Below are 21,150 nucleotides of genomic sequence, written 5' to 3' on the forward strand. Positions count from 1 at the left end.
ATTTATACAAATTTGCAATCTTCTCTATGCTCTCTTTATTGACAAGCTCTGAATAGCTCCCTATCTCCTTTGTTGAAAGCGAAAGGAAGACTATTAATAAGACGCAAATGAGGGAAAAATTCACCAAATGTGAGTCTATGAAGCATGAACTCTGGCCGCAAGTTTCCTGAAGAGTCTTCCTCAATGGTGAAATGCACTCGCCAAACGCCAAATTTCACTCTATTTACCAATCTTAGGGCACACACTAGTTGGATGAATGCGCGGTCTTCTTTAGTGCCCAACAACAAGAGGAAAATGGAATCCACGCGTAGGACCTTCCGTCTTAACTTCACCACCCTCTTGTTATGAGGGAGACGCCTTACTACTTGCTCCTGCAACTCAATTGGTAATAGAGCTAGATCTCTAAGGATTGAACTTTCACTGCACACACATTTCCAGTTAGAACAAATGATCGTTTTTTGTTTCTTGTAACAACTTGGACAAAGAAAAAACAAACATACACACTATTTTGCCAGGCTGCACTTCATTTTAAAATAAAATGAACACATGTACATCAAAAGAAGTGTGGTAGTTGATGAGAGGTAGAATGACAGGGTTTGGTGATGCAAGAATTTCTCCTACTCTTTGGGCACCAAACATGAACACCATACGTTGTTGAAAATGGATTTTCCTACTAATTGCAATGTTTATTCTAATGTGTGGAGTGAAATGGAAGGGGAAAACCTCTATTCCTGGGCCATTATCCATGGTCTATGCATGACCTAATGCTTAAAACAAAACAAAAATATAGACGTCCAAACTAAGGTCGTACCTAATGAGAGGCAAAATAAAAGGATTTACTGAAGCGTTTATCTCGGCCAACCTAAGAGGACCTAAAATTCTACGAATGACACGTTGAAATTGCAACTTAGTACTAACAATTATGTGTACCTTTTGCCTTGCAATGGGAATGAAGGGATCATACAAATTCTCGTGATTCATGCAAGCTACTTGATTATGCTAAAGGTTGAGCCTTCACAAAACATACACAAGCCTGTCCTCAGTGGGGGCCCAATTTGAGGCGGTCCGGGGCGGGCAACAAGAAGAGCAACCTCTAGACACCCTTCAAGGCTCCCGTGCTGCTCAATTGGGTTGGGGTTGGAAAAAACAACAAACACACACACAAACTCGCAACCTAACCCTACACAAATTTGGGGCACCACCTAGTTTTGGATGCGAACTAGGACGCGTAGAGAGAGAGAGAGAGAGAGAGAGAGAAAGAGAGAGAGTGCTCGGGTTGCTTTGAAACGTATCGGCAATGATCAAGCAAACACAACTATATATTTAAGAAAGAGAGAGAAAGGGGGAGGGGGTGCTTGTTGCATTAATACCTTCTTACAAATCTGTCATGACAAATCAAAGTGAGATTAGTATTTGTTCAACATAGCTTGCGTAAATTTCACCACAACACATCACAAGAAAAGCCACCCCAATCACTGTCTTAAGGCCAGGGAAGTCCTCTCCACCCTGTCGCCCTCTTACAGTATGTGGGATTTATGGCTAGATTGATGTCAACACCAAAGACAAGCTATCAAGAACTTTAAAAAAAACACCAAGACACTTACGCATCATTGTTGTCCATTACTTCACGTTGGAAGGGAGACAAAGTATCCAAGCTTAGTCCAAATCCACCCTCCTTGATTCAGCAAATGTTGGGCTTACACTAGTAGGAGAAATGATAGATTTCCTACTCTCAATTGAATTATCACTCTCTCTCTTACAATGGCATAGAGTTCCCTTGCTAATCCCCTATTACAACACATGCACATGCATAAGACAATGAGCTTCCACTCAAGAGCTCCTTCTAGAGAGGTTGAGCTTGGCTTCTCAAGCTATAGCATAGTGCTCTTGCTTATGGCTCCCCCCTTTTTGTGCTAGCTACACCCTCCTTTTATAGCAATTTTGAAGGCTAGGGTTACTCCTCTAACCATGGTTGGGTTAGATTTTCAGCAATTTATCTAATTTCTTTTGCTTGGAATTATCAAGAAGTTGGTGGGGAAAGAGAGAGGAGAGAAATGGAGGTGATAGGACTTTTCATAGTGGGTTAGTGTTAGTAGAGTTAGTATTAATTTACAAATGGAATTGGATATTTACAATGGGAGTATCCATGTAGGATACAAATAAGGAAGAAAAACTCTTAAGAGGTAAGAAAAGGTGGATTTCTTACAAGGTTGATGCTCCAAGTGTCTTGAGTAGGGCCAATTTTTACGCTTGTTGACGGTCCACTAGCTTTGACGGTACATTTTTTCTCCACTCTTGACCTTCCTTGAGAGACAAGGTAATTGAAGCTGAGTAATCAACCACCATGATGCTGTCTTTTAAAAGAAGAGGCTGAATTTTGTGGTTTTTTTGAAAGATATGGGTAATTTGGAGGAGGAAAAATGAGACTAAGTGGTCAATTTTGGAATGGAATTATGTGTGGGAGGTATGAGTTCACCATGGTTTCTCTTATTCTTCAAGGTTGAGGAGAAGGTGAGTAGGGTGCAGAGAGGAGTGGTGAGAGAGGTGGGGATGATGAGTGGAGAAGTGTGTGTGAAAGAGGAAAATGATAAAGTGGAAGAGAGAGTGTGGCTGCATAGCATGGGATAATTGGGGTCCACTAATAAAATCATAGCTCACAGTTCGTAGCTCAAAAAAATATGAGGCAAAAGTTCAGCCCACGAGCTACAACTTTTGTTTGTATCACCTTTTCAAATTCAGAGAGCAAGTGAACTTTAAAAATTCAGCAAAACCAACCGTTTTTTTCCACTGCACAAGGTCCTTGTGGGGTCCTTCTTTGGATGATTCTTTTGAATACCTCCAAGAGTGAGCCCTCCATAGTGCATGTATGCATGCCACCTACCCTTGACCTTATTTGGTAGGTCTATAATTGAAGATATTGTTGAGATTATGATATAAGTGAATAGTACAACTAAGAAAATCAAATATTGAAGGGTCTAAAAAATATGTACATGTCAAATATAAATAATATAAGTGGAAAAAAAATATAAAGGGGTCAAAAGAAATCTCTCTCATTATGAGGCTACCATAAAAAGATAAATATTTTGGTGTTCTAATTTTTTAGAAAAAAACAAAATAGATGTAGGAAGGGAAAAATCACAATAGTGAAAAAATATACACATAAATAAAACTAGTTTTTTTGGATTTTTGTTGGGGTGGAGTTACACCAAATATAAGAGAAGCTTACATGAAAATATTTCTATATGGAATAAAGAGTATGAAAAATGGTAAGAAAAAATTGTGGTAATGGTGAGGCAATGTACAGAGCATAAATAACACACACCTAAGTAGAAATATTTAAATAAATACCAAAATAATTATGAAAAAATCTTTTATTTAGGCCCTATATACAAAGAAATATTTACATACGCATGGGCCATAATATACTTATATTTTTTATTTTATTTTATTTTTTTTGGCTCAACTAGCCCAATGACTAGCTAATTGAGGGTTTTTTAAGAAGATATGGGAAAAGTCCCGTGACTCACGCACGCCTATGTACAGTGAAATGGTAGGGATAGCCACAGTGTTTGGGTGATTTTGGTAGGGTGAGGTAACTCACTGTGGCAATTACAAAGAGCCGAAAAAACGGCTATCAGCGTTAAACTGGACAACTTAGGCAATGCATATCAACTCACAATATTACATTGCAAAAATGGTTTTGGATACACAATGTGCACGTGGGTGAGGTGGCTAGCCTATGTGATCCTAAACTCAGACTGCGAGGTCACGGGTTCAAATCTCGTCAGCGTGTCTCGTTTTTCTTGTTGGCTAGGTTTAGTGCCCCTCATTTTTTTAACGGCGCGCCTCATTTTTCCCGTTGGCCAGGGTTAGTAAACCTCGAGATCCCGACCGTCGATCCCATTACTCTCCCCCGCATTAAATATGGGTATTACTTAGTGCCAAGGGTATGCTTAGGTTAAGGAACAGTATTGTTCAACCGAACAGTATTGCTCAACCCAATATGCAGGCTAGAGCAATTGTCCAAAGAAAGTAGTTGATATGTGGCAACGCCTTCTCTTCGCCTTTGCTTTGATTGGCTCGTTACCCTTAAGAAGTGAAAATTCCACATTAAAAGAATAATTCCTCTCGATAAATTCTCACAAACCCGTCTCTACAGGTTCTCACAAATGCGTTGCTTGTGAGGGCCGTCTTGCCCCCTTGGGCAACTTGCCATAATTCTCCCTTGAGGAATTATGAACGGACATTTGCCTTTCATAAAGTAGAAAAATGAAATGGAGAGAGTTGCCTCCATGCAAGAGAGAGAGAGAGAGAGAGAGAGAGAGAGAGAGAGAGAGAGCTACAGAAAGTGCTTGAGGAGCTTCCTGCGTCATCTCTTGGAGTCCATGGTAAGGCAGTGGGCGAAGCGGAAGGTTGTGCTACGAGCAATTTTTTGTAAAAGAAAATACTATGTCTTGGAACAGCTGTCGATTGTTGCCCGAGTGGTTAGGTCAAAGCGTACGGAGTCATTGCTACACCCGCGTGAGTTTGAGTTTAAATCCTTTTTATGAGGCTGGGGCAATAGACCTATGATAACCGTCAAATGTAATGGAAGGAATCATAAGGAATCTCTATCAAAATGAATATAATAAAGCTAGAAATTTTGTCTTGTGTTATCAAAAAAGTTATGCATGCGTAATTTTGTCGATTCCATACTACATAGTGCTTGGATACCATGCCTTGGACTCGTCGTCTTAGCCACCACAAATGAAGCCCCACATGTTACGAAATCCCAACACTTGACCTGCATCATTCTGAAATATCACATCATAGTGGTCCAAGTGCTTGGATGAGACCCCCCCATCAAGGCTCATCCACCACTTACACACCCTAACATCTAGGGAAACCAGTCACAAGACCAATCATCACAAGAGCACAAATGGAGTCATGCGTACACCCGGAACGGAGTCTTCGGTGCCTTGGAATAGCTTTGCCAAAAAGTGGCCTAACAGTACCACTTTCAGCCAAAAACATAATCAAGACACCCGAAGTGTTCTTGTAAACAAGCTGTTACAAGAGAACTAACACTGTAATCATGTTCTCTTGGAGAGCGATAATTCAATGTTCGAGAGCCAACATACAACTTACTAGAAAGACAAAGTCTTGCTTGTGTATAATGCCATGATCAACTATAGCTACATGAAGCATAGGTGTATCATACATGGCTTGTGGATTCTCATCATAAAATGTATGAATGATGAGTACCTATGGAAAAATGTTGAAACCCAAAGAGAAAGAGAGAGAGAGAGAACACTACAGGGCTAGAAAAATACATTTTTCCTAACCGATCAAAATAAGGGGAAACTTGAAATTCTCTCGGTTTTTAGGCCAAAATTTGAAGCTTTTGCCAGTAATTACACTAAAACTTGTGTAAATTTGCCGGTTTTCTTAAAGGCAAGCTCAAAATCTAAACGGAGGTTTATAATTTCAACCAGTTAAAATACACTAGACCCCGGTTTTTTGCTAACACTAGTACAATATACCCGAATCTCCAACAATAGGGAAGCTTGAGTGGTCCACTCGTTCTGTTGAACTGGTTGCGCTTGCACCAACCAAATCAACTTCAAAACTCGTATGTAACCATCGTATCGTCATGCATGTGTGAAATTGGTCTCAAAAAATTTACATGCAAGGTTTTTTTTTCATCCGAGTAAAATTTTGTGTTCATCACACAAAAATTCAAGCACGTTACTGGTCTGCGATGCTTTCTTTACTAATTTGTTTGCAAGATTCGCCTGTGCCTTAACTCTTAAATACAACGTTTCGGTTGGATCCACTGCACGCGCCAGGTTGCCTACAAGCGAGCTCGTCTCCCCCTCCTGGATGCGGCCCTCTCTGCAAGCAAGTCCAACAACATCTCCTCCCTACGCCCCGTCCCCCCCTCCTGCACGCGGTCCTCTCTGCAAGGAGCTCCTACAACATCTCCTCCCTGTGCCCCGTCCTCATGCTCTCGCCCCTACGCTGCCTTGCCTTGCATGTGCCTGCGTTCGAACGAACTGCACGTACCTGCAAACAGACGCACACACACACACTCCCCGCGCACTCCTACCCTTCCACACCCTACGTGCTCTACACGACGACAGAGGGATGGAGCAGGCATAGAGGCATGTCGCCTCGCCACACCCACACACAAACACACGCTTCCCTACTATAGCCTGCATCCCTCGACCTGCGCCGTCTCTCTCTTGTTCTCTCCCCTTGTCGGCGCGCGCCTCCTGTCCCCCCTCCCACCTACAGTCACGAGAAAATTGAACACCTTCCGAAGACAAAAAATCGGTTGCCACACGTCATCTGTCTCTCTCCGTCTCTCTCTCTGTACACGTGCCATGCTCACGCTTTTTCTTCCTCCGAGCCATAGCGGCATCTCCGCAGATTCGCGTTAAAAGTAATGCGTTTAAAATTAGAACGACATACTTGGATCTTCCGGGGTAAAAATTGATAGAAAATGCCCCTTACAAGTAATTACAAAACCTGAAAGTAAAAAGGAATGGTTAAAAGAAAGACTTACTTGAAGTTTGAGTCTTCCTTTACCTTTTTCAAGACTTTCTTGGAAATGTTTAACATCAAGGCCTCATAGCTTAATGGTCATTCCGCTGGGAGCAATCCCTCCTCCTGTTGCTAAACCAACAAGAGAGGGTTCTTGTGTGCAGTGCTGATGGCACGCCAACGGCGCCTTCAGGGCTTGGTGTCGCAGTATGCCGAGGTCTATGCTTTAGTTGTTAGCTTTGTCTAAGGCTTGGATACGACTGTACATGCTCTATCCTAGTTCACTCCTCACTTTCGCCTCAATTTTTCCCTCTCTCTTTTGCTGCTACAAACCCATTGTCCCTATCGATGCCTGTTTTCACGCGTTCGACCCGTCCCACCTTGCATGTGCACTGATGCATAGGTGCATCATGGTGCACCTGCTCTGATATCACTGAAAGGAAATGAGCATCTGCATGCGTACTGTGTCTTCGCGTCAGCACGTCGTTCAAGGTGTGGAGGTGGAAGCTCTCTATTTCCACCCAGAATAGATTTCCTAGCCCTAGTGATAGTTCATTAGGAAGGGAATGGGGTCTAAGGGGGCCTCTTTATTTGCCATGGGATTAAAAAGGAGATTATGGAAGGGGCAAATGGGTGGATGCCATGCGGACAGAAATGGTGGGTATGGCAGGGCCTAAAAGGAAGAGGTCAAACTTGTACTCTTTTATAAAATATGAAGAGAAAATCTCTTATAAATTTAAAAAAATGAACTTTTCTCTAAATAGTTGAGTAAAAACCAATTCTTTCTCTCTCTAGTGGCTGTCAGTTTCTCCCCCCCTCTCTCCTAAAAAGGGGTCCCTCCAAAAATGTGTTGATCATTCCCTCCCTCTCTCTCTAATATACCATCTCTCACTTCTCTTCACTTCACCTTGCAAGAGTTGCTTCTCTTTCCTTCCTTGCAATTTTTCCTCCCAAAAGCTCTGCAGCAGAAGTTTGAACCCCCTTTCCCTTCTCAAGATTATTGCATTCTCCTCAAGCTTGTTGGATTCTCCTCACGCTAAAGTTCTCCATTGCTCCATGAGCCTCACAAACACCTCTACCTAAAGCTGAAGATTTGCGGCATATCCTTCTGCTAGATGATCCCCCTTTCTTTCCTCAAGAGGTTTCCTGCTCCTTTTCCATTGTGTTCTCTAGAAAGGATCTACTTTCCTCTTAAGCTTTGCAACATTATCTTCCCCATTAAGCCAACAAGCAGGTGGAGCAGTATAGCAGTAAGTGGCATCCTTCGTCTTTGTGTACCATCAAGAATCTTTCTCTATACAACTGAGAACGTGGATGTGCAATGTCTAATCATAAGTGTTTGTCTGTAGGTTGTGCCACTATTCCCCATGGCATCATCAGGTACTCGACGACCTAGGAGTTTCATTGACTCAATTTCATGAAGCAATGTACAAGACGACAGTGGATGTTGGGTGACGATGGAGTTCAAACGATTGATGTGGGTGACAATGTAGCCCAGCTCAAGAGGTGCACACAAGGTCTCAAGGAGACACATGGCTTCTCGAGCACACCATTGGAAGGGAAGGATCATGGAGTTCAAGCAAACCATGATGGCAAGCGACTTGCAAAGGTGCAACATGTGTATGTTGCTTCACAACTGAAGCTAGAGACAGCAGTGGCTCCATCGAGGTTTCCTGCAAACTGTAATTTCACTCCTCTATCAAGTTTTTAGACTGTATATTTTGTATTTATGTTGTATATATTGCTTTGATGTCTATAATGCTTTCATTGCTTGTTCATGTTTGCAGATGTATTCCCATCCGATTTTGTAGAGTACGAGCCAATAGAGTCCTTCACAGGAACTTTTGAGGCCATCCACGTTGACCTTGGCAAATTGCTCTATGCTGGTTGTCCATCCGCGGAGCTTGTCTCAGGGGACTTTTTTTTTATAACCATCCTTATGTAACGCCTAGTCAAACAGGGTATCCGGTTCATCCACCAACCTTGCAGAGTATGGAATGGCCTAAGCCCGATAGTTCCTTGATCACAGCAACCAAAAGGAGAATCTAGGCGGATGTGCATTCAGCAATGAAGTGCACGCATGGTTCCCATAAAGCTTCCCTAACTTGGTTTACGTCCCTTCATGTGTTCGTGTTTATCTTTTGATTGCAGAGTGTTCACAGGACACCAACAATGTGGACTTGCAAAGGGGGAAGTGGGATCAATGGTTTCCTTGCAGTTGGATGGGAGACTAAGGTGGTCAACCACCAGGGAGATACAATCAAATGCTCTGTAGTTGCTGAGAATGTGGCATGCAAATACCATATTACGAAGCAAAGCTTGTCAATTGTCTTTCCCTACAGAAGATGGAAGCTAACGAAGGGAGAATGGGAGGCACTAGACTCTGATGTTGCTCCTAGAGAATCAATTGATTTGCACATATGCCTCCACGAGAATACAATGCACGACATCTCAGTGAATAACGACTAGAATCTCAGTCACCTTCGTGAGTATCTTAATCCTAGATATACCTTGCCCAATCAATATGTTTTTCTAATCAATGAAAAGGTTGTTCGTTCCAAAAAAGAGAAGAGATTTCTGTGTGAACATTGGTTTTGTGCGATGTATTCATGTAAAAGCTTGAAACTGAAGCAATTTCGTTCCCATTAATACATATAGCATTTTGAATCTCTTTTTCATTTTTAATTTGTTCAAGATTTCATTTGAATTATGCAAGTTTTTTTAATTTGCAGCGTGAATACTTTCAATGTTGGTGTCTTTCAATGCTTGTCACATGATTTTGTTTATAGTTATAGTTTTAAATTAATTTGACGATAGTTTTAAGTGCTTTTAGAAAGTGACATTGAGTATAAAAGTGACTTTTTAGGTTTTAAACTTCATTTCTCACATTCACAAAATACAAGCTTTCAACTCTCTTCCCATCTTCTTTGCGAACAAACCCATGGCAACATCTTCTGATGCACTTCTCACACAACTACAGAAGATAGGACTTGTTGATCGTGCAGATGAACTAGTCAGTGTGTTTGAGAAGACGATTGACATGCATGCCATTGCTAACCTTCATGTAGAGGGATTCCAAAGCTTTCTTGACTACATGATGGAGCACATGGAAGAATATGCAATAGTCTTCGAGGGATCCAACATGGCGTGGTTGCCAATGGGTTTTCTCAAACACCTCTATGCGGCCGACGAAAACTGTCGTTATCGCTTGTTGAGGTTTATAAAACTAAGTGGGACTACAAGAAAGAGGATGAGAATGTCCTCATAGACTTGGGCATGGGGTGCATACGCACCCAATTCATCTCTTGGGACATGGTTATAGTCTTGCTTGTGCTTGAGGGCATGGAGAAGGGAAAATCAAAGGAAAAGTCCAACCAAAAACCTCCTATAACCATTGTGGAGGAATCAAATGAATTTATTGAAGAGGTTGATGAGCAGGCTGAAGAATCTATAGCACTCATCCTCCTGCAAGATCCCAGCTCCACTAGGGAGGAAGATCGGATGATAGAGGGAGACGAGGTGTTGGAGGAAGTTCCTGACCTCCAAATTCACTTTGCATGCAGTGGTGGTGGATGGTCATCACTTCTTGTTCCTTGATGACATTGCAAACACACTAGTACTCAGAGAAGATAAGTCGCTCTCAGTGCTCGCTATCTATTGTGAAAGATCCCAATGGAAAGCAAGAGAAGGTCAACTTTCAAATTCACTTTGAAGACCAAGGTCTCCCACCAAGCCTCTCATTCCTCCCTAGTGAAAACGAACAGAATTTGGTATAAACCGTGGCAAAAACACTTATGGAAATCAAATCATGTGCCTCATTTTATGAAAGCATCCCGAAAAGCGCTTTTCTTCCACACAAACCACTGATCATTATGAGTGGAGAAGATCGTTCTAGCATCGACCTTACAAGGAAAACTCTTGAAGAGATGGATGAGGAAACTGAGGTAACCACTTTTTAACTTTATCGATAGTCTATTGTATCCTGTAGCAAGTGTTGAAGTTGTTTAAAATGTTTTGCAGATTGCATACCATGTTGATAAGTTTGCAATGCGTATTGGAGGTTCACACAATGTTCCTATGGGTAGAGATAGATCCCTATGGCACTACCTTGTCCATCTGGGGCCATCCGTTCTTCGAGTTGCTCACACAGAGTTCTCCAAGCATGGTTCTGCGGAGCTGCTCAAGTGCAAGGCATTAAGTGCCATCCTTGCTGAAGATTCCCTTAACCTTAATGCTCACAAGTGTATCTCGGTGGACCAAGAGGCGGTATTGTATGCCTTTACAGGAAAGCACCCTGGGTCAGTCCCCTCTCCTAATGTGCCTTAAGTCTAGGTCAAGGGGTGACAAACCCAGAGGATATTGTCAAAACCTTTGGTGTCAAGTCTGCCATTTGCCCTATACCAAAAGACGTAATTTACAAGAAAACCAACTAGCCATGATGTAATATCTAGAGCAATATACAATAATTTTGTCTTTTGTATTTTTTTTGCCACTTCCTGTACTTTTTTTTATTGCACATATTGTCCCAATAAATCGTTTTTTTCAACGCATTCACACCTCCTTGACCATCCAAGTGCTCGTTTGACGTGGGATGCCTACCGGTGAATATTTTGCAAAACGGAGTAGTTTTGGGTACGTACGGAGGCCGTGGGACCACCAAAATGCACGCCAATGACCAGAGACGCCGAACGGGCGAAAAAAGGCCCCGTGTGCCACGACGCACATGGGCTAGTTTTGACTAGCCCATGCATTTTGGTGGTCCCACGGTCTCCGTACGTACCCAAAACAGCTCTGTTTAGCAAAATATTCACTGGTAGGCGTCTCACGGCGTCAGACGGGTGCTTGGATGGTCGAGGAGGTGAAATCTAACAACTTGATTAATTCAAATACTTCAACAATAGAAAGTACACAATTAGTTATTAGAGTTACACCGAATGGTAGAAAATCGACTCGTTCATATTATATGGAAAGATTACAAATCTCATAAACAGAGATTACATGGGGAAACTAATTCTTATGGAGAGACCCTTCATTCCTCATATTGATCTCTAGAGCTAGATCTGTATTTTCTAGAGTAACCCATTTTGCATGCACCATACAAGATACGCCATCTTGGAACAACTGCACCAAAACGTCCTCGGCGGCATCCTGTAAGGCCAATAGAGTTGCACGATGGATACGTGTAACAGAATCTAAATATTTGTCCATTATTTCTCTTACCACTTGAGAGAAAGCTGCCTTTGGTATTATTGGCTCGGTGCTCTTTTGATATTTTGGATCTCATGTAGAGCAATTGTGCCAGGCTTCCATCATCGTTTCTTTTGCGTTGTTGGTGGTGGTGGAGGAGTCGCTTGTTTAGCCCATTGAGGAGGGTCATTTTTGTACTTTTTCTTCCTCACTTCTTGGGCTTTTTGCTCTTCAGGTGTGAGCTTGTCCTTTTTCTTTTTCCCACATTGTTCTGCTCTCCGAGGAATTTTTGAAGGTCTGGAGCTCCCAGCCTTTCCTTGTTGGGTCACGTGAGCTCTATCCTCTTCCGCTCTCCTCGCTGCCTCTGCTCATGCTCGTAAATTAGCCAAGTGGGCTCTCTCAGCCTCAGCTCTCTACCATTCTTCTTGCTCTCTCTGCCTTCTTTGTTCTTCATGCAATCTCTGTGCTTCTCTATCTGCTGCCTCTTTCTTTTCTAACTCTTCATTCTCTCCCTCCTCTTGGCATCTCGTGCTATTGAAACAGGATCACCTTGTATTACTTTGATCACCCTTTGTTTGACCCGCGGGGGGAATTTTCATCGCATAGTTACGGTTTCCGTAGTTGCGGATGCTTGAGCTTCAGGTGCAGTCGTTGCTTGAGCTTCATGTGTTGCTGTTGCTTGAGCTCAGATGCTACTGTTGCTTGAGCTCCAATTCCGTTCTTATGTTGGTATGTTAAGAGCTGCAAATGGTCTGAGATCCGGCAGAGGTGTGTGATTCACATGTTGTAGTGACTGGAGATCACCAAAAATCTATCGCATGGTGTTCTGATCCTCTGTAGTCGAAGGTTGGCGGAGCGGTTGGGTGTTTGGAGCCGGTTCTTGTGGTTGAGAATGTGGATTTGAAGCAATGGATTTTCTATGAGGTGCTGGTTGTGGAATTTCAATGTTTTCAGTGGCAGTGGTGTCATGGTTGTGCGTGGTGGTGTGCTCTTGTGTATCGCCCATGTTGTACAAGATATGAGTGCGTGTACGTTTGGGCTTGAGAGGATCTTCTAAAATGTGCAAACAAGAAATGAACTTTTAAGTTGCGAGTTTTGACTTATATAGTGCTTAAATTTTAAAAAAAAATAAAAACTCAATAAAATCACTCGAAATTAAAAAAGACTCCAAAATAGACCATCGCCTTTACAAATCATTTTGCATGACAATGCATGTTTACAATAGAAATGGTTAGTGTCAAAAAAATATTAAATTTCCACCCAACGCCTGCCATCACGGTGCCTTGTCTCCAACCAGCGTCGGAATCGATCTTTTGCACTGAAAGCATGATATGATTGTGATCGCCTCAAGCTAACCACTTTTGCTATTCTACATTTCAAACTTCTTTGTTCACTTGTCTTCTCTCTCTCCCACTAAAACTCCATAGAAGTAATTGAACATCTCGTGAAGGGCATTGCTCTTTTTTCTTCCACCTCCATGTCGTATATTTTTAAAATACACTGCTTTTGCTTGATAGTGTGAGCGCTCCATTCCTTGGCTGCTCCAAATACCTAATGAACCGGAAGTGTCGAGAAAAAATACACTATGTGCAAAAAGAATGTGTTGAAAAAAAAAACCTTAGTTTTGCATACAGATGTATTTTGATCGAAAAAATCAAATATTCAACACACCATGTAATGTGTTATGTGTGTCTCCCCCCAAGCATCCATCATTTGTGTTGTAAAACTATTGATTACAAACTTTAGGGTGGATATCTCATCATCGGTTAGCTTTGCCTTTTCGAGAAGAAGAAAAATATCATCAGTTTATTGCCACACACGAGCACGCTTAATTCCTAGGGCTGCTTCATTACCTTTGTAGATGGTAATGTCACACACCTTTTTCCACAATTGAAACTCATTGGGACTTTGGAAGTAAGAATAGTTTGAAAGCAAATGCCTAGCTTTACTACCACCCATACATACTTTATTAGAGCGATCTTGTGTACTTCCAGATGCCTTCTTGTCCTTTGATAGCTCAACTGCACCCCTATGTAGACCAACGCTCGATAGAATAGATTCGAGTTCTCGTATACACTCTTCTCTTCTTTCTGCAGGCTCCATATTCCAAGCGTAATTATATGGAGCATAAGCAACTTGTCAAGAATTCATAGACGGGCATGAAGGGTGCACACATGCACATTTATTAGTGATATTGGAAGAATAGGATCCCAATTTGGATCATCCATGTTTCGATTAGGGGGTCCTTGTTGGTCACAATTGAGGATACCTCGAAACCATTGTTGTAGTGCTTTACCCACTTCTTGTGTAGTGGGTACACCTTTTGCAGAGTTGACTGTAACTTTGCCTCCCTTACCCTTACCACCTTTCGACTTGATGGCCTTTGCACCCTTGCCCTCAGTTCCCATTGAGACTTTATTGTGGCAGCAATAAATACATGGAAAGAGGGTCGCTTGCACCCTAACACACACTTGAGTGTTTTCAAGTCTCCTGCCAAATGCCACTCAACTTGGAACGTTCCAAAACCTGAAACATGCAATCTCTATCCTTCTTGTTGTTGTCAAATGACATCAATAATTGCGGTGTGATTGAAATACCATTTCAGAGTCTCATGTGGGAGATGAAAAGCTGCCAGCCACCAAATATTTTTCTCTGACTGAACACCTAAACAAATGTTTCCCTTCTCATTGACATTTTGCTCCACATCGACACCCACCAAGACCCTGCTCATCAACATAACGCTTACCCTTTCAATCCGTTGACCTTTAACAACTTGGCACTCATCAAGCTTCATAACAAATATCACTTTCCCATCACACTCTTCTTGTGTCAACCCATAAAATCTTATCATTGACTCTTGGAGCTTCAACAAGTCAACATACACATTGTTGAACTCGTCGTAGCGGAAGAATTTGTTGTCTTCTAATGGCATGTCATCCTCACATACTGAAATCCACCCAACAAGCTTGCAACATCCTTATTCGTGCATTTTTTTGTAACACTGTAAGGTGTTGGTAGAAACCGAAACAAACCTTTTGTCCCATGACCGAGTGTGACACTTCTATACAAAGCTTCATAGGCCTTGAAACTTATTCCTGCACTGTCACACACCTCTATCATCTCTTGAGGTGACACAATGCTCTTTAGCTCACTGAAATACTTTTGCCACAAAACATTAGCAATGCCAGCGTTGGATGGTGGATCATCTAGTAGCTCAACCAACTTGAAGATATACTACAGCAGAGCACGTCCAGTTGTTTGAGCATCAAGATCGATTCCCATCATCATTCGAGCCAAGTTTTTGCATATTGAATTACCGCTACACCAACCTGCAGAACATGTAGAAATTCAGAATCTTGCATCAGTATTCTTACCGAGTTTGACAGACACGTTTCTTTTGAGCTCCACCACTCGAGGATAGCAAGGACATCGCTTGTCGCTTGCGCTTACGAATGTCGTAGCTGAGGGGAATGTGTGTGAGATGATCCATTCGTCGACGCATATTCCATGAAGTATGTTGTAGCTGAACATAATTGTCTAGTCGATGCTCCTGCTTTTTTTTTGTTGATGTACTTTTTCATTGAGATTTGCCTTCTCATCATTCAGTTGCTTCATCTTCTTGTTGGCTTCCTCTCTAACTTGCTACAAGTCTTTTGCAGACTTCTCTTGCAATGATGAATAGGCAGCCAAGAACTATTTATTTGCTTCCCTTTCATTGACAAAAGTTGAATACAATCTCCAGCAGTAGCCAAACAGTCCATCTCTTCCACCTCCAATAAAACACAAAAGCTCAGTAACATTGCAAAAGGGTAGTGGTGCATTAGTCGTTGGATCGTTTGGGTAAATGTGGCCATCAACCCATAAGTTGATTGCCTTGCACCCAATGCTTTGTAGATGATCTGTAGCATTGGGATTTGATGTGCCAAGTCACACAGTAGCATACTCCTGCTCTAAATCAGTGTTTAATCGATATGAGCATGAAATTTTTAGTGCTTAGCTTGATTGAAATTTTTTCCACTAACAGGAAAATTTCTTTTTTGCATGCATGTGGGCATTATCCTAAGCTACATTGACACTAAATTGATGCTTGGTTAAGAGTGTGCATTACATTTTGGCCTTGGTATTGTTTGATACATTCTTATTGATATATTCTTAGTACTTGATTTGAATGCAAAATCACTGTATACCACTAAAAATTGAGCTTGTTTGATGACTAAAAGAGAGCATTTTTGGGGTTATGGTTGATCATTTTTGTTTGTATTGGATGTTCAAATGCTTAAGAACACTAATGATTTGAGTTGTTTTGAAGAGGTGTGGAAAAGATGTGATTTCATTGATCCAAGAAGGGGTCATCATTGCAAAATATTGCACAACTTGGCTATTTAGAGCCATTCCAATTCTTTGGATTAAAAGTTGTATACATGCTAGCTCATAGCTTGGTCAAAAGTTAAATGTTTTCATTTGATCTAGTGTTTATCCAAATTTTTTAGAGCTTTCAAGTACAAAATTTGGTTATTGAGAGCTATTCATTTTCATTTCATCAAGTTGTAGTCATCTCTAGCTCATAGCATGCTCTAAAATTGTAGAATTTCATGAGCTATTTGTTAGCCAACTTTTTGAAAAGTTTAAATTGTAAAATTTGGCTATCGAGAGCCACTTCGTTTCATCAAAGTTGCATTATTTTCAGCTCTTGGCTTGTTTTTAATTCCATATTTCATTGAGCTAAAAACTAATCAACTTTGAATCATGCATGAGAGGTTGTAAACATTGCAAAATTTGCTTATGTAGAAGCTCATTCTCTCTCATTTTGATATGTATGCATAAATTTGTTACTTTAGAGCATCATGTGTATAACCAAAGGCACTTTTTCCCCTTGGGTTTTTTCCCTTTGGCAAATTGAGGTATACAAGACCTTAGCTTTAGGTTTTCATTAATGTTTTTTTTTTGGGCTTTCAATAAAAGGGTTTTGGAGCTTGTGATTACACTTAGCTTCAAAAAGCTTCTTTTGCAAATAAAAAGGATCAAGAGACTTCTCAACAAAGGGGATGCTTGTTCAAGGATGCTCAAAGAGCATGAATAGGTGTAATCCTTCCATGATTTTGCTCTTTTGTCCATCTCTCCATTCTCTATGCTTGGCTTAAGTGAAATTTTGCTTCTAAGCTATGGTTCTTTCATGTTCAAAAGCTAAGCATCCTAAAGTTTCAACACTTTGCTTTGTGAATATTAACCCATTAAAAAAATTTTGGTTTTATGTGTGCTAATCATAGGTAATTCGCCTTGACATTAGGTTAATATAGGTTCATTACCCATTAGTCATAGGCTCTTAGTGATAGTCTTAATAATCCATTCATTTTTAACATGACCTAGGGCTATGATTAGGCTTTAGTCCTTTAGTCCAATTTCCATTAGCATCTCATGTTGGAAGTAATAAATAAGTGCTAAAAAAAATGGAACAATGAAACAAAAAAGTGTCAAGAAAAAGTAGCAAAAATGCTACTAAACACATGAAAAGAAAATTTGTATGTTATGTTGTGTCTATGTGAGGCTTAGCCCCTTATTAGCACTTGGCAGGCGAGGGGAATCACCTTGGCTCGCTTGGTCAAGGCCTTAAACCGATGCCCTGGGCTGCTAGGGATTAGTCGTCGCCTTGATAGGCTAGTAGGCTCTTAGAACACCTTCTTGAGGGTTCAAGGAGTTGTACCTAGACTTGCCTTGGGGTGGTAACCTTGTATTGTGTTTTACTTTTTTCAATGTGACAAAAACAAAACTTTCATGAGCTTCAAAATGCTGTGACAATGTACTAATAGATTAGGAGCCTTTTTATAGCCCATAAACGTGATAGACTTGAATGATTTATAAATATTGGTCACATAGTTTTTAGGCTAGTAGGTTTATGAACTTGCATTAGCTTAGGGTCTTAATTGATTGCTTGTCTTTCATGCATAAAACTGAAATTTCAAGTGGTTTAATCTTCATGATAGTTAGGTGTATTTTTTGCTTTATGTTGTCTAGTTTTTTACTATGATTCACCCATCTTTTAGAAGAAAAAAATCACTTTTCATGATTGTTCATTGTACTTCATGTTTTTATCCTTGGTGGCCTTTGATGCTCATTACTTTTTCTTATGTTTTGCAACTCAACATTTCTTCCATGGACTTGCTTTCTACCATGTCATCGTGATTTGCTTCACCGACACACGAGGACATGCGCCAAATTAGGAAGGGGGGAATGTTAGCAGCGGCTAACACAGGCTACACCGGTTATGCATCAAGCGAGAGATATGCTATGGTTGTGCATAATATTTTCAACTCACTTTGTATAAGTATTGGGCTCATTGGGAGTTCCAAAGTTGTATATGCTAGCCAGAGGGCTCAAACTTAAACCCATAATAGAAGGGATTGTGGTGAAAGCCTTTAAAAGGAAGCCTTTATGCAAGGAGGCTTCATTCTTGAGTATCCACTCTTGAGGATCCACTTTGAGAGCTCTCTCTCTCTCTCTTGAGTGTTATTCTATAGATGGCAAGCCTTGAGCTTAATGGCCATGCTTAAGAGGCTAGTACTAATCCATTGTAATTAGAGAAGCTTGATTAATATAATCCCTATTTTACTCATGAGTCTTATCTTCTCTACATTTCATTATGTCATGAAGTAGTATTACACTCTCATTATTCTACATTTGAGAGAGGTATGTACTTCTTGCTTTGATCTTAACTCTTTTCTTCCCTAATTATTTCAATTAGTTGATTACTTCTCCAATTCTCTTGATTAGTGTAGTGTGTGTGCACTCTTGGTCATGTCATTAGAGTTTTTGCCTAGTTGTGTTCTTAAGTGTGTGAAGGTTTAAGAGCCTTGAGCTCAATGCCACTTGTGTGTGATGTGATTAGAGTACCTTGGTTGGCATGTGATGATTGGGAAAGCCAACTTCAATGCAATCAGTGTGTGCTTTGATCATGGATATTTTCTTGTGTCTCCATAAAATTGGCAAGTCAGACTTTAGTGGACTTGATTTGTGAAGGAGTTGATTGATTAGTGATTAGAGTATGTTTAGAGTTAGTCTTGCCATGGATAATCTCTACTTGCATTGGTGAGGTATTCTCTTGAATCCTCTATTTCTACTCATCCCATGCTTGTGCTTACATGCCCTAGCCAAGTTGTCGATCCACAGAGTTGATAATTTTGTGTGGGTTACGATTAGGTCATTGCTACAACGCCTCCCAACAGCTTACTCTAGAGTTTTGGGGGGAAGCTATCCTAACAACAGTGCACATCATCAACAAGTCACCTAGCTCTCCTTTAAATTTTAAAATTCCAAAGGAATTATGGACTAGGAAAATGCCAAGCTATAAGCATTTACGTGTATTTGGATGTAAGGCATATGCACATGTGCCCAAAGTCACACAAATGCATTTTTATTGGCTATGGTGCAAATGGAGAGATGGGCTATCGTCTCTAGCACCCAGAAATCCAACAAAGTTATTCGTAGCTCACACGTGATTTTGAATGAATCAAAAAGTATTGTTGCACCTAATCCTCAAGTGCAAGATACTACTAGCGGCTCCGAAGAGAGCAAAGTCCAACAGTCAGGCACTGAGACGCTCTCTAAGAGTATCATGTGCACCTGAGCGGCTTGAGTTGGGTATACACCACATTTTGGTCACTGACAGTGGAGAGCCAACCTGCTACAAAGAAGTAATACAAATGGACGATAGCATTAAGTGGGAGCAAGCTATGCAATCAGAATGAAATTCGATTGTGGCTAATGAGACATGGGATTCGGTTGAATTACCAAAAGGCAAAAATGCATCACCTTGCAAGTGGGTATACAAGAAGAAGTATATAGCAGAAGATCCCGAGCCTAGGTACAAGGCTCGTCTAGTTGCCAAGGGTTTCAAGCAGCAAAAAGGTGTGGACTTTGATGAGATTTTCTCTCTAGTAGTCAAGATGACTACACTTTGTACTGTGCTTGGCTTGGTTGCTATCCAGGACATAGAACTTGTCCAAATGGACATGAGCACAGCTTTTCTTCAAGAGGATCTAGATGAAGATGTCTAGATGAAACAACCAGAGGGCTTCGTATGTAAAACCCAAAAGCCAATGAGGGAAGAATTGGTTTGTAGACTTAAAAAGGCACACTATGGCCTCAAGCAAGATTCAAGGCAGCGGTATCAAAAATTTGACAAATTCATGCAGTCTCAGGGTTACATAAGAAGTCAAGAGGATCATTGCTTATACACAAAGAGGATCAATCAGTTGAAAAAGATGCTAAGCACACAGTTTTCCATGAAGGATTTGGGAAATGCCAATCACTTTCTTGGTATGCAAATAAAGAGAGACAGACAACGTGGAATTCTTGAATTATCTCAAGAAAAGTACATCCACAAAGTCTTGCAACATGTTAGTATGCAAGGGGGAAGTCACTGAGTACCCTAATGCAAGTATACTCCAAACTTAGCAAGGAAGATTCTCCCAAGACAGTGGCTGCTAAGAAAGAGGAAATGGTGAAAGTGCCATATTCTTCACCAGTTGGCAGTTTGATGTATGCTATGGTAGCCACAAGACCAAACATTGCACATGCAGTGGGAGTGGTTAGTAGGTACATGGAAAACCCTGGCAAGAAGAATTGGGAAGCAGTGAAGAAAATCCTGAGATACTTGAAGGGTATAGCTAGCAAGTGTTTACACTTTGGAAATGGTGATACATCTATTGTAGGTTACACGGATGCGGATTATGCGGGTTGCGTGGATTGTAGGAGATCCACATCTGGCTATGTGTTCATGTTTGCAGGAGCAACTATCTCTTGGAGATCCTGTCTCCAAGATTGTACGCCTTCATCTACCACTGAGGCAGAATATGTTGTTGCGTCTGACACAAGCAAGGAAGCCATATGGTTAGCTCGTCTAGTGGGAGATTTTGGCATTCACGACATTCTAGTACTGCATTGTGATAGTCAAAGTGCCATTGCTTTGGCAAAGAATTCGGTGTTTCACTCAAACTCAAAACACATAGAGGTCAAATACCATGTCATACGAGATGCATTGGTTGGCAAGTGCATCGAGCTTGTCAAGGTTCACACTGACGACAATCCCGCAGATGCTCTCACGAAGAGCCTAGCCTCGGAGTGATTTACACATTGCATAGAACTTATGGGTGTAGGATGAAGCCTAGGAGATGCTTCATCAACTTTGTATAGACTAACTATATTGATGCCACTATTGGCCACCATGACCTTCAAGTGGGAGGTTGTTGGGGTGTAGGCCAAGTGGCCGTGGGAAACCACCCTTACTCACATTTTCTTCTTAATGAATATAGGGAGAGAAAGTGAGAGATTTGACGTCACTCACTCACTTTCCTCTCCACCACTAAACCAAGTCCCTGTGTAGAGCTTCTCCTTCATCCCTTGTTCGGGTGTAGCCCAGGTGGTCCTCGGAAACCACCCTTA

Source organism: Adiantum capillus-veneris, chromosome 22, assembly GCF_014529385.1.
Source record: "Adiantum capillus-veneris isolate H3 chromosome 22, ASM1452938v2, whole genome shotgun sequence".
NCBI lineage: Eukaryota > Viridiplantae > Streptophyta > Polypodiopsida > Polypodiales > Pteridaceae > Adiantum > Adiantum capillus-veneris.